Here is a 10,882-nt window from a genome sequence, read left to right as displayed (position 1 = left end):
GGGCTTTATGTATTTTGCTTAGTTATTTAACAAAGAGTATAGTGCTGCATATGAGTGTCAGGCACTGTTCTAAACACTTTACAAAATTAATTCAGTATCTATTAACAACCCCAAAGATAGATGGTATTTTATCTCAGTTTCAGAAAGAATTGAGGCATGAAGAGATTACATAATTTACCCAAGGTTATCCACCTCAAGAAGAATGAAGCTGCGAAATGAGGCATCATTAGTAACTAAGTTTTGTCCTATGAACCCTCACCTCCTTCAAGAAGTGTGCTTAACAGAGGCTGATAATTCCTCTACCTCGTTGTGCTGTCTCTCCGCTTAAACACTTACCCTTCTCAGTAGCCAAAAAAAGTGTTATTAATACTTTTAACTTTCAGTCTGACTGCTTGCTCTTTGTCCTTTGTTGATATATATCAAATGAATCAGACTGACATTTCCTAGAAGAAAGTGCTATTTCTGCGTAACTTTCACTATGTCGTGTCCATCCTGTTCATGAAAAAGATAACTTCGTAAACTCATCTGGAGATTAAAAAGGAATTCAACAAACACTTATCAAGCAAGTGTTAGATGTGATGCACTACCATAAGCATGGAAATGATGGCAGCCTCCTTGCCCTTCGTGCTAGCACATGCTAATAGATGATATGAGCACAAGGCAGCAAGATAGATGGCTATCCCTTTGCCGTGAAGGGCTGCAACGCTCTCCCCTGAGGTAGACCAGCGGGAACCTTCGCTTCTGCCGGGAGCCAGCCACTCCCTGAATGATGGTATTTCAGGCTTGCGAGGCCTGGAATATGTTGCTTAGTGGGAGGCAAGCATCTTGTCTTCTGCTCCCATTTGGCAAGGACACCTCATTATGTAAGACGGCCACTGTTTATCTGCACCATATTTATGGTTTCTACAAGGGTTATTCTAAGGTTTGGCAGATACGAAGGAATATTTTATAAAGCACGGCTTGCAGTGGGCAAGACCTCAAATGAAATTTCTGGAGTATATCTAAAGTACCTTTAGATGATTCATTCTAAGGTGATTTAATGCCTCTCTCCCTACCCCACCCCCCCTCTGTTGGTCATATTCATCAGATTGAGATCAGAAATAAGCTCTTTAGGACAGGTACTATTATTACATTGTCATTCCTAAGTTTAAAAAAATCAAAGTACATTCAGTGGCCCCTTGAAACCTAAAGAATATCTATGTTTATCTCATCTTTCACAAGTATTTCTAAAACGTTGGAGTCAGAGCAGCACTTACTCTTTAAAAGTCCTCTCTTCATCGCTCAGCCTGAATCCCACAATATCATTTTCAACGGTTTGTCCTTAACACCCTGATGCTTATGAATGGGAGATTTCATAAAGGTATCTTTGGGGAGATGCGGTGAGGTGCCAAGGGTCTACTAAGAATTAGTTTTTTATTCAAACATTATTATTTTGTTGTTAGCTTCATTGGACATTTATATCCAACTGTCGCTACATAAATCTGGAAATTAATAAAAGAAACCTCAACACAAAAGAGCGATCACTTTACATGTCTTTGTTCTAAAGTTGATTTAACATCCCTGAGTATATAAGAACCATTTTATGAGCAGACAGCTTCTATGGTCTATTTCCAGTGCCACCTAGTGTATTTTGTAGTTTAACATACATCTGATTTAGATTGTCTCCACCTGATTAAACATCTTACAAAAAAAAAAAAAGCAGTGCTCTTCAGTTCCAGTCTAGGAAAGTAAATATTTCCATTTAAAGAGATTGTAGCATATGAAAATAAGTAAATTTTAGAAGTCCAATCAATTTCGTGGTGCTCTCTGCAAGCTTGTCATAAAATAGAGGTCAGTCTGTCAGAATTTATTAGAAATTGCCAAGCCCTTTAATCTGTGATAAAATAAAGGGACAAAAAGCCAAATTTACTATACACATGTGTGTTTTTGAAAACTGTGCAATAAATCTTCCATTTTATAAGTAAAATCACAATTTAAATATTTCCAAAAAGCTCCCCTCTTTGGAGAAATAATGTGGTCAACACTCTTGTAAAGAATCACCTTTGAGGTATCTATCTTGTAAGATTATATTTTAGCAGAGTAGATTAAACTTGTAGTACAAAGGTTTATTAATTTGCAATCACTTAAAACAAAGCAATAAACAATAAATGATATGAGTTTGCAACAACACAACGTATCTCTACAAAGTAATTGTTTTCCTTTATGAAAGAAGAAGAAAAAAATACTGGTGAATATTTGCAGTTGACTCTTCAAGGCACAGTTATCAATAAGCCAAGAAGGCTAGAGGATTATTTTAGGCGGTGTAAGCAAAATCCTGGTTCAAGAGATTGCTTTAGTCTACTAATACTGTAGACTTGGCATGCTCACAGTCTTGTTTGCATAGCTGTCTCCCCAAATAAAATTATAAATGCTGGGCTTCCCTGGTGGCGCAGTGGTTGAGAGTCTGCCTGCCAATGCAGGGGACACGGGTTTGTGCCCTGGTCCGAGAAGATCCCACATGCCACGGAGTGGCTGGGCCCGTGAGCCATGGCCACTGAGCCTGTGCATCCGGAGCCTGTGCTCCGCAACGGGAGAGGCCACAGCAGTGAGAGGCCCGCATACCGCAAAAAAAAAAAAAAAAAAAAAAAAAAAAAAAGATTATAAATGCCTTTCTTATGTGTGGTGTCTCATGAAAACACTTTCCAACACTTAGTGGAATTGTAAACCTTATTCTCAGCCTGATTTCCTTTTTTTCTCTTTATTGTCCCTCTTCACTCTCAATTTTTCTTCTTATTACATTAGTGTTTTTCTTCTTGTAGGTAAATAAAAGGCAAACATAGGTAGTATCTTAGAATGAAAACAATTCTCAAGAACTGAGTTAGACTAACCTAATGGTAGATGGAACAAAATCTAGTGTCTTGATTTTTGTGTCCTTTCAAAATTTACCCTATTTATATCATAATTTATCTATCTATCTACGTATCTATTTATCTATATCTGCCATTTTAGAAGAATTGTCTTGGTACTTCCCCAGAGGTCCAGTGGTTAAGATTCTGCCTTCCAGTGCAGTGGGCACGGGTTCAATCCCTGGTCGGGGAACTAAGATCTCACATGCCACGCAGTGTGGGAAAAAAAATTGCTTTATAAGTTCTTTTTTGTTGTTTGTTTTGCACAAACGACTTTAGATCTGATGCAATTCTGTCAAATTCTAAGGTCCTAGCCCAACAAGATCAGTTAACCATTTATTGTATTATGTATACTGCATTTTCTCTTGCCAAGCATTGTACTTGTGAATAGAGATACCAAATCAATATGACATATACTTCACACTTTGTGGGAGCTCAATCTAATGGGAGGTGGAAGTGGAGGTGAGGACAAAAACTATAAATAGATAACTATATCACAATATAGCAATCACACATACAAACATTAATAAAAGGAGTTGGTGGGGATATAAGGCAAACTGACAGCTTATAGATGCACAAGTAATTAAGACATATCAATCAATATTACATGTTCAAGGCAGAAGGAAGGGAATTTTATTTATTTATTTTTTTTTTGCGGTACGCGGGCCTCTAACTGTTGTGACCTCTCCCGTTGCGGAGCACAGGCTCCGGACGCGCAGGCTCAGCGGCCATGGCTCACGGGCCTAGCCGCTCCGCAGCATGTGGGATCTTCCCGGACCGGGGCATGAACCCATGTCCCTTGCATTGGCAGGCAGACTCTCAACCACTGCGCCACCAGGGAAGCCCGGGAATTTTATATTATGAAAATCCAAAAGCCATTTTGGGTTTCGGTATCCGCAGGAGTCCGGGAACCAACCCCCTGTGGATACTGAGGGGTAGCTGTATTCAGTGTAGGTAAGGCCTTTATTATACATTTATTATAGCCCAGTTTTGGGTTTAACAGCTTAAGTGAGATTTAGAGACTCGAATGAGATGTAAAGAGAAAACAAATATAGGTACATTCAAATATGAGAAAATCTGTTTTGTCAGAAATACTTATCTAAATTGCAGTTATTTGTACTGGAGAAAGGACTAGTACATGAATGAATATATGTAATTTAAAAATATATGGAAATGAATGAATATGTGTAATTTTAAAATATATGAACATGTATATTATAAAAAAACAGTTCTCTTTAATATAATTGCAGCAGAGAAAAGAAACCTTTTTAGAAGGGTGCAGAGGAAGTTTATGCTAGTCATTAGGAAAACTGGTACAGTGTGAGAGTTGCGAGTGACTGGAGAAACCCAATAAGAATAATCAAAGGCAAGAAATAGTCCAGGGATTTGCATTCCTCTAATGATTAGTGATGTTGAACATCATTTCATGTGTTTGTTGGCAATCGGTATATCTTCTTTGGAGAAATGTCTATTTAGGTCTTCCACCCATTTTTGGATTGAGTTGGTTTTTTTTTGATATTGAGCTGCATGAGCTGCAAATCAAAACCACAATGATGTATCACCTCACACCGGTCAGAATGGCCATCATCAAAAAATCTGCAAACAATAAATGCTGGAGAGGGTGTGGAGAAAAGGGAACCCTCTTGCACTGTCGGTGGGAATGTAAATTGATACAGCCATACAGTATGGAGTTGTAGTTAAAAAACTACAAATAGAACTACCATGTGACCCAGCAAACCCACTACTGGGCATATACCCTGAGAAAACCACAATTCAAAAAGAGATGTGTACCACAATGTTCATGGAAACACTATTTACAATAGCCTGGACATGGAAGCAACATGTGTCCATTGATAGATGAATGGATAAAGAAGATGTGGGGGCTTCCCTGGTGGCACAGTTGTTGAGAGTCCGCCTGCTGATGCAGGGGACACGAGTTCGTGCCCCGGTCCGGGAGGATCCCACATGCAGTGGAGTGGCTGGGCCCGTGAGCCATGGCCTCTGAGCCTGCGCGTACAGAGCCTGTGTTCTGCAACGGGAGAGGCCACAACAGGGAGAGGCCCATGTACCGCAAAAAAAAAAAAAAAAAAAAGATGTGACACATATATACAATGGAATATTACTCGACCATAAAAAGAAATGAAATTGAGTTATTTGTAGAGAGTTGGATGGACCTAGAGTCTGTCATACAGAGTGAAGTAAATCAGAAAGAGAAAAACAAATACAATATGCTAACACATATATATGGAATCTAAAAAAAAATGGTTCTGATGAACCCAAGGGCAGGAGAGGAATAAGGACACAGACATAGAGAATGAACTTGAGGACATGGGGAGGGGGAAGGGTAAAGCTGGGACAAAGTGAGAGAGTGGCATTGACATATATACACTACCAAATGTAAAATAGATAGCTAGTGGGAAGCAGCTGCATAGCACAGGGAGATCAACTCGGTGCTTTGTGACCACATAGAGGGGTGGGATAGGGAGAGTGGGAGGGAGACACAAGAGGGAGGGGATATGGGGATATATGTATATGTATAGCTGATTCACTTTGTTATAAGCAGAAACTAGCGCAACATTGTAAAGCAGTTATACTCCAATAAAGATGTTAAACCAAAAAAAAAAAAAAAAAAAAAAAGAAAGAAAGAAATAGTCCAGGGAGAAAAGGCTAAAATAACAACACTGTTTCAGCTGGAGGAGAGAAAGCTACATTTTGGTTCACATGACTAAAGAGACCTGAGGACAGCTCATCTATTGCCCTGTCCCTTCCTTCCTGCCAATTCCAGTGTTACTATAATATAAATATAATGAAACAATTCTGTGCTGAGTCCAGATGTATCCCATTTAGACAGAATGACTTAAGGATTCCATGTTCCGTATTTTCCCCAATGACAGAAAAGTGGGAGCTGGGGCTGAGGAAAGCAGTTTCATTTGAGCTTTAGGGAGACATTCAATGTGTCTCGGTGATGATGAAGTTATAGTTCTGTCCATATGTTTTCTCTTTTTATACCAGACCTGGGAGGGATGGGGCAGACTAGGGAGGCCTGGCGGTGGTTGAGCAGGAAAGTGGGTTACTCTTGATGTTCCTAAATTCTTTCAATTCCTCATTGGCTCTTTTCCCACAGCAAGGGATTAGCCTGGCTTATGTTGAGAAAATAGCAGGTCTCGGAAGAGGATGTGTCCTTACTTAAAACGGACTCAATAAAAGTTTTTTGGATTTATGAAAAATGAAATATTTTGGTAATGGGTAGTCATTTTCCACATCTCAAGAGACAGAAAACACTAAGTCTACTGAAGAAAGTTATGTAATGTCAGATGAGAACTTTCTATGTCTGAGGACTGTGAGAAAACAGGAATAAATTTATGAGATATTGTAAAATCTATTTTTTAAGAAACATGAATGATTAAAATAAAAGAAAAATCTACTTAAGATGCTATAAATCGGTCCTCATACAAATTACTTACAAATTACTGAAGCTTGCTGAGTAATGTCAATGCTCTAAGTGGGGCTGGGTCCAAGATGGTGGCAAACTGGAGACCCCCTGCCCCATCTTACAGAGTTGGATGGAGATCACTCAGCATCTGGGTTTGGGGCCCTGAAGGAATGCTGGCTCAGGAAGCTGAAACCTGAAATGTGAAGCCTGTAAATCTGAATTTTTATTTGAAATTCGGATTAAAAAATAAAATTAAAATAAAAACCTGAAGTGGGTCAAACTAAAGGTGTTTGCTGGGGTCAAGTCTAGTTTGTGAAGCTACCCATTTGTGATTTCTGGTGAAGACTGAGTAGTACCTGGTCCCTCATAAGTTTTGCAGCCAGATATGTTTCCACATTCAACAACTCTCTAAAGTTGTCAATATCTTTACAAGTCATTAGCACTAGGGTTTTTTTTCCTCTTGTGATTGAACTATGCTGGGGAAGAAAGGGAAAAGAAGTTTGGTACCAGCTTTCTCGGAGCTGGACCAGTTCTCCTTCACAGGTGCATTATGCCGTGGCATCAAAGCAGAAATCCTGGGGGGAAGGTGAGCAACTGGGGTCCTAACACCGGGGAGTGAACTGAGTCCTACCTTAGAAAAATACCTGGAGAAAGTCCTGACTGCAGTCAGATGGCTGGATTAAATGGCTCCTTAGTTCTCATTCCAGGCTTTGATTACATGGCTCTGAGCCATTTCTGGTGATATCTTTATTCTCTCTCATTATAAATATTGTCTCCTACCTTTAGAAAAGCTTTTCTTCTGCGTTTAAAAAAGAATTACTCTTTCTTCCCCCCAAAAGCCTCTAAAAATGAATACAAAGAAACTTGCAACTCCTCCTAAATGGACAAGCCCAGCATGTTTTGTCTATGGAGTTTTAAAATCATTGGATTGACTAACATTCCAGAATAATGCAAGTCTCCACCACTAAAGGTTTGATTCATACCTAAAATGTTGCCATTATTTGGGGTAATGACATATAATTAAGCCTGCCGACTATGTCTCATGCTTTTCTATCAGTGATTCATGGCTGTTGTCAAAAAGCAGCTGCATATCAGAGCTTTTTTTGTGAAAGTCCTTGTTTGAAATACCCAAAAAACAGGGTTTTCTTGATTTAACAGCTTATGCAGGTAGTTCATGTGCTTTTGTAAAAACCTGAGCTGATGCCAGCTTCCATTTATATCCACTGCAACTTTTTTTTTTCTCTAGAGATGCTTATGATGTTACCATAAAATGTAAGTAATAAAAAGAAAAAGATAAGGTTGGTTTAACAGGAAACACATTCATTACTGTGTATTTCACAACGCAACACTGTAGAAGAATTCAGGTTATGGGATCTAAGATTGCTCTCCCCCATGGATTTGTATCGTATCCTAACAGGTTCTCTCACGCTTCAGAAGAAGACAGATATGTAGAGTGACTTGCTGCAGAGGAGGTGATCTTCTTATAGCATGTGCCAGTTTCTCCTCACATAAACAGCTAGAATAACGGATGTCTGTTCCTTGGGTAGCAAAGCCAACTCATCAGATTAGTAGGAGTCAAAAACCAAAGCGAAATCCAGTGTCCTCTCCTTTCTGTGGCAGCAGCTGAGCTTCTAGAGGGGACAATAAACCAGAGGACTTGTTCCATAGAGAAAGGGTTTACTAGCTTCGATCCTTGGTGTTCAGTAAAAAGAAATGTGTATACAGTTCAGGTAACACAGACACTTTAAAAAGAGTAACTTGACTCTTCACAATTTAATGTAGTGGCATAGAGTGGGGAAAAAAAAAGGAAAATAATTCTGAGTTTTTCAAAAGGAATTATTCAACTTCCAAAAGTACTTTCTGACTGCTCAAAATATATCTCACAAAACACAGCTGCTTTTCAAAATTACTGTCAGGGGCAAGACAGAGGTGTTGATTTTCCTAGATCTAGAGGTAGAAAGTAAAAAGGGAAAGAGTAGGAACTCACTTGGTTTTTCACTTGAGGGGAAAAAAAAAAAAAGAGTTCGATCATGAAAGAGGGATCTGTTTTCCCCAGACCCTTGATAATTTCTCTCAGCTTTGGCTTGATTTTTATAATGAAAAGTTTAAACCCAAATTACAAGTTTAAATTAAGAACTCTTAATCTAAAATCCTTTTATTCCTAGCAAGAAATAATTTCAGAGATTCATGTGCTGTTGAAATTACTAGCCATATATTTTATTAAGGTTAATCACAGCCACTATTAAAAGAGAGGTAATAATATATGTTTTTCTCTGCTAAGACCAGCTGATGAAACTGTAGTTCTCACATGGTTGCAATATTCTTGCTAATTATCTAATCATCAGGACAAAGATGTACAGAACCAGGCAGGTTGAGACGGCTCCTGCTGCCGGATTCCCAATCAAAGTAAGAGCTTTGTAGACAGTATGACCTATTTATCATAAAATATGCTGAGTTATTCAAACTGCTGCCAGTTTTGAGAGCCAGTACTATTATTTCGCTGCTTGAGTAACTGCTGTTAATTGAAATGCAGACAACATCATTCTCAAGGACGGGAAATGATATTGATGAGTTTTCTCTTATAATCCTTTCTTTCATTACCCTCTAGTTGCTTATATCAACACATTTATTACTGTCATTGAGTTAATCATCACATTTCATGAACACTCAAGTATTATTTGCATAGATGAATAAAGCAAGATACTACTAAATCAGATGGTATCATGGGAACACACTTATTCAGTGACATAAACTAACTCCTTTGTTTCTAATTGACCTCACTTTAGGTATGTGTAGTTTACATTGCATCCTAATAGTGAATGGATTTCTGGACAGATCTCTGAATCTCTCATAGTCTTACTTTAGAGCTTCTTTTTTGTCTCATGGGAGCAAAACTTTGTTGGTGAAGTGATTCTCAAACAGTGTACGTACGAATAGCCTGAGAAGTGTGTCAACATGCAGATTCCAAGGCCCCTACGCTGATTCAATAGATCTGTGTTGGGGCCCAGGAGCTGGTTATCTTCACACACATCCCAGGTATTTCTGATACAGGTAGCTCACAGACAGTATCTACTTTGACTAAAGGATCCTTGAAAATACATACATACAAGTAATTTATAAACTTAAATTTGCTATTTAGTTACAATAATGACACAAGAATACCGAACACAGGAAGAATCACCTTATTTAAGGCTTTATTTAGGGAGTCTATACTTTTTAAGGTCTTGCTGAACAGAGAGAAGTCTTATAGGGAACATGTGGGAATTCTTGGTTTGGAAAAAGCTTGTCATAAACAATCAGAAAGTAATTGAATGTGTGGGAGATTGAGAAGTGTATTCCTCCAAGTATTTCCAGGAATAGACTCACGTAATGTTTATATACTTAGTGGGAGAGTGTTATTGGGAAGCTGGACTGTGATATGTGATCGTGACCTTCAGCTGGGAAAAACAAGAGGTAAGTTGAAGTCTGTGACATTAAACTTTCCTTTCTCTTTCCCGGGCCTCAGGCACAATGTAACTCCAGCTTCTTCTTCTTTTAATCTACCTGTGCTCTATAGCACAGGTTAGTTTGCATGCCCCCCTTAATTCACATGTTGAAGCCTAACCCTGAGTTTGATGGTATTAGGAGGTGGGGCTACTGGGAGGTGATTAGGTAATGAAGGTGGCGCCCTCATGAATGGGATAAGGGCCCGTAGAAATGATACCCTAGAGAGCTCCCTTCCCCTACTTCTGTCATGTGAGAACGCAGCAATAATGCAGCTGTCTATGAACAAGGAGGTGAGTCCTGGCCAGACACTGAATCTATTGGTGACTTGGTCGTGGCCTTCTCAGCCTCCAGAACTATGAGAAATAAATTTCTGTTGTTTATAAGCCACCCAGTCTATGGTATTCTTTTTTCTTTTCTTTTCTTTTTTAAGGATTTGACACATTTTATTTGAATTTGTAGCAATATATCAAGTTGTTTCGCTGCATAAATATTTTGACTTCTTTCAGTTTGTTTTTATCTTTTCCAAAAGGTGGTTTTAAAACTTCACCTTTCACCTATGGATGTCTCCTTATCGTTTTTAGCTGGGGCAGCAGGGGTGAAGAGGGCAGGACCTCTTGCTGGTGCAGCACCAGCTGCTGGGGCAGGTCCACCAGTCCCGACATTACAGATGAGGCTCCCGATGTTGACATTGGCCAGAGCCTTTGCAAACAAGCCTGCCCAGAAAGGTTCAGCATTTATACCAGCTGCTTTAATGAGGGCATTGATCTTATCCTCTGTGACCGTCACCTCATCGTCATGCAGGATGAGGGCTGAGTAGATGCAGGCGAGCTTGGAGACGGAGGCCATGGTGCGGGCGAGGGCTGGGCAAGGGCTACTGGGCGTGGTGCTAGTCGCCAGATGAAGTGAGGGCCTCATCCCAACGTGGCCTTACCTTCCTCGGAGGAACAGAGAGCCTTAGCGGCAGCTGAGGAAAGGGTAGTCTGTGGTATTCTGTTACAGCAGTCAGAACAGACTAAGACAACCTCCTTGATAGTAATGCACGTTCCTTAGGAGAATGGCCTTTGGAACAGCAGGGAAT

Source organism: Leucopleurus acutus (assembly GCF_964270905.1).
Source record: "Leucopleurus acutus genome assembly, chromosome: 15".
In the NCBI taxonomy this organism is placed as follows: Eukaryota; Metazoa; Chordata; class Mammalia; order Artiodactyla; family Delphinidae; genus Leucopleurus; species Leucopleurus acutus.
This window is presented reverse-complemented; position numbering follows the sequence as displayed.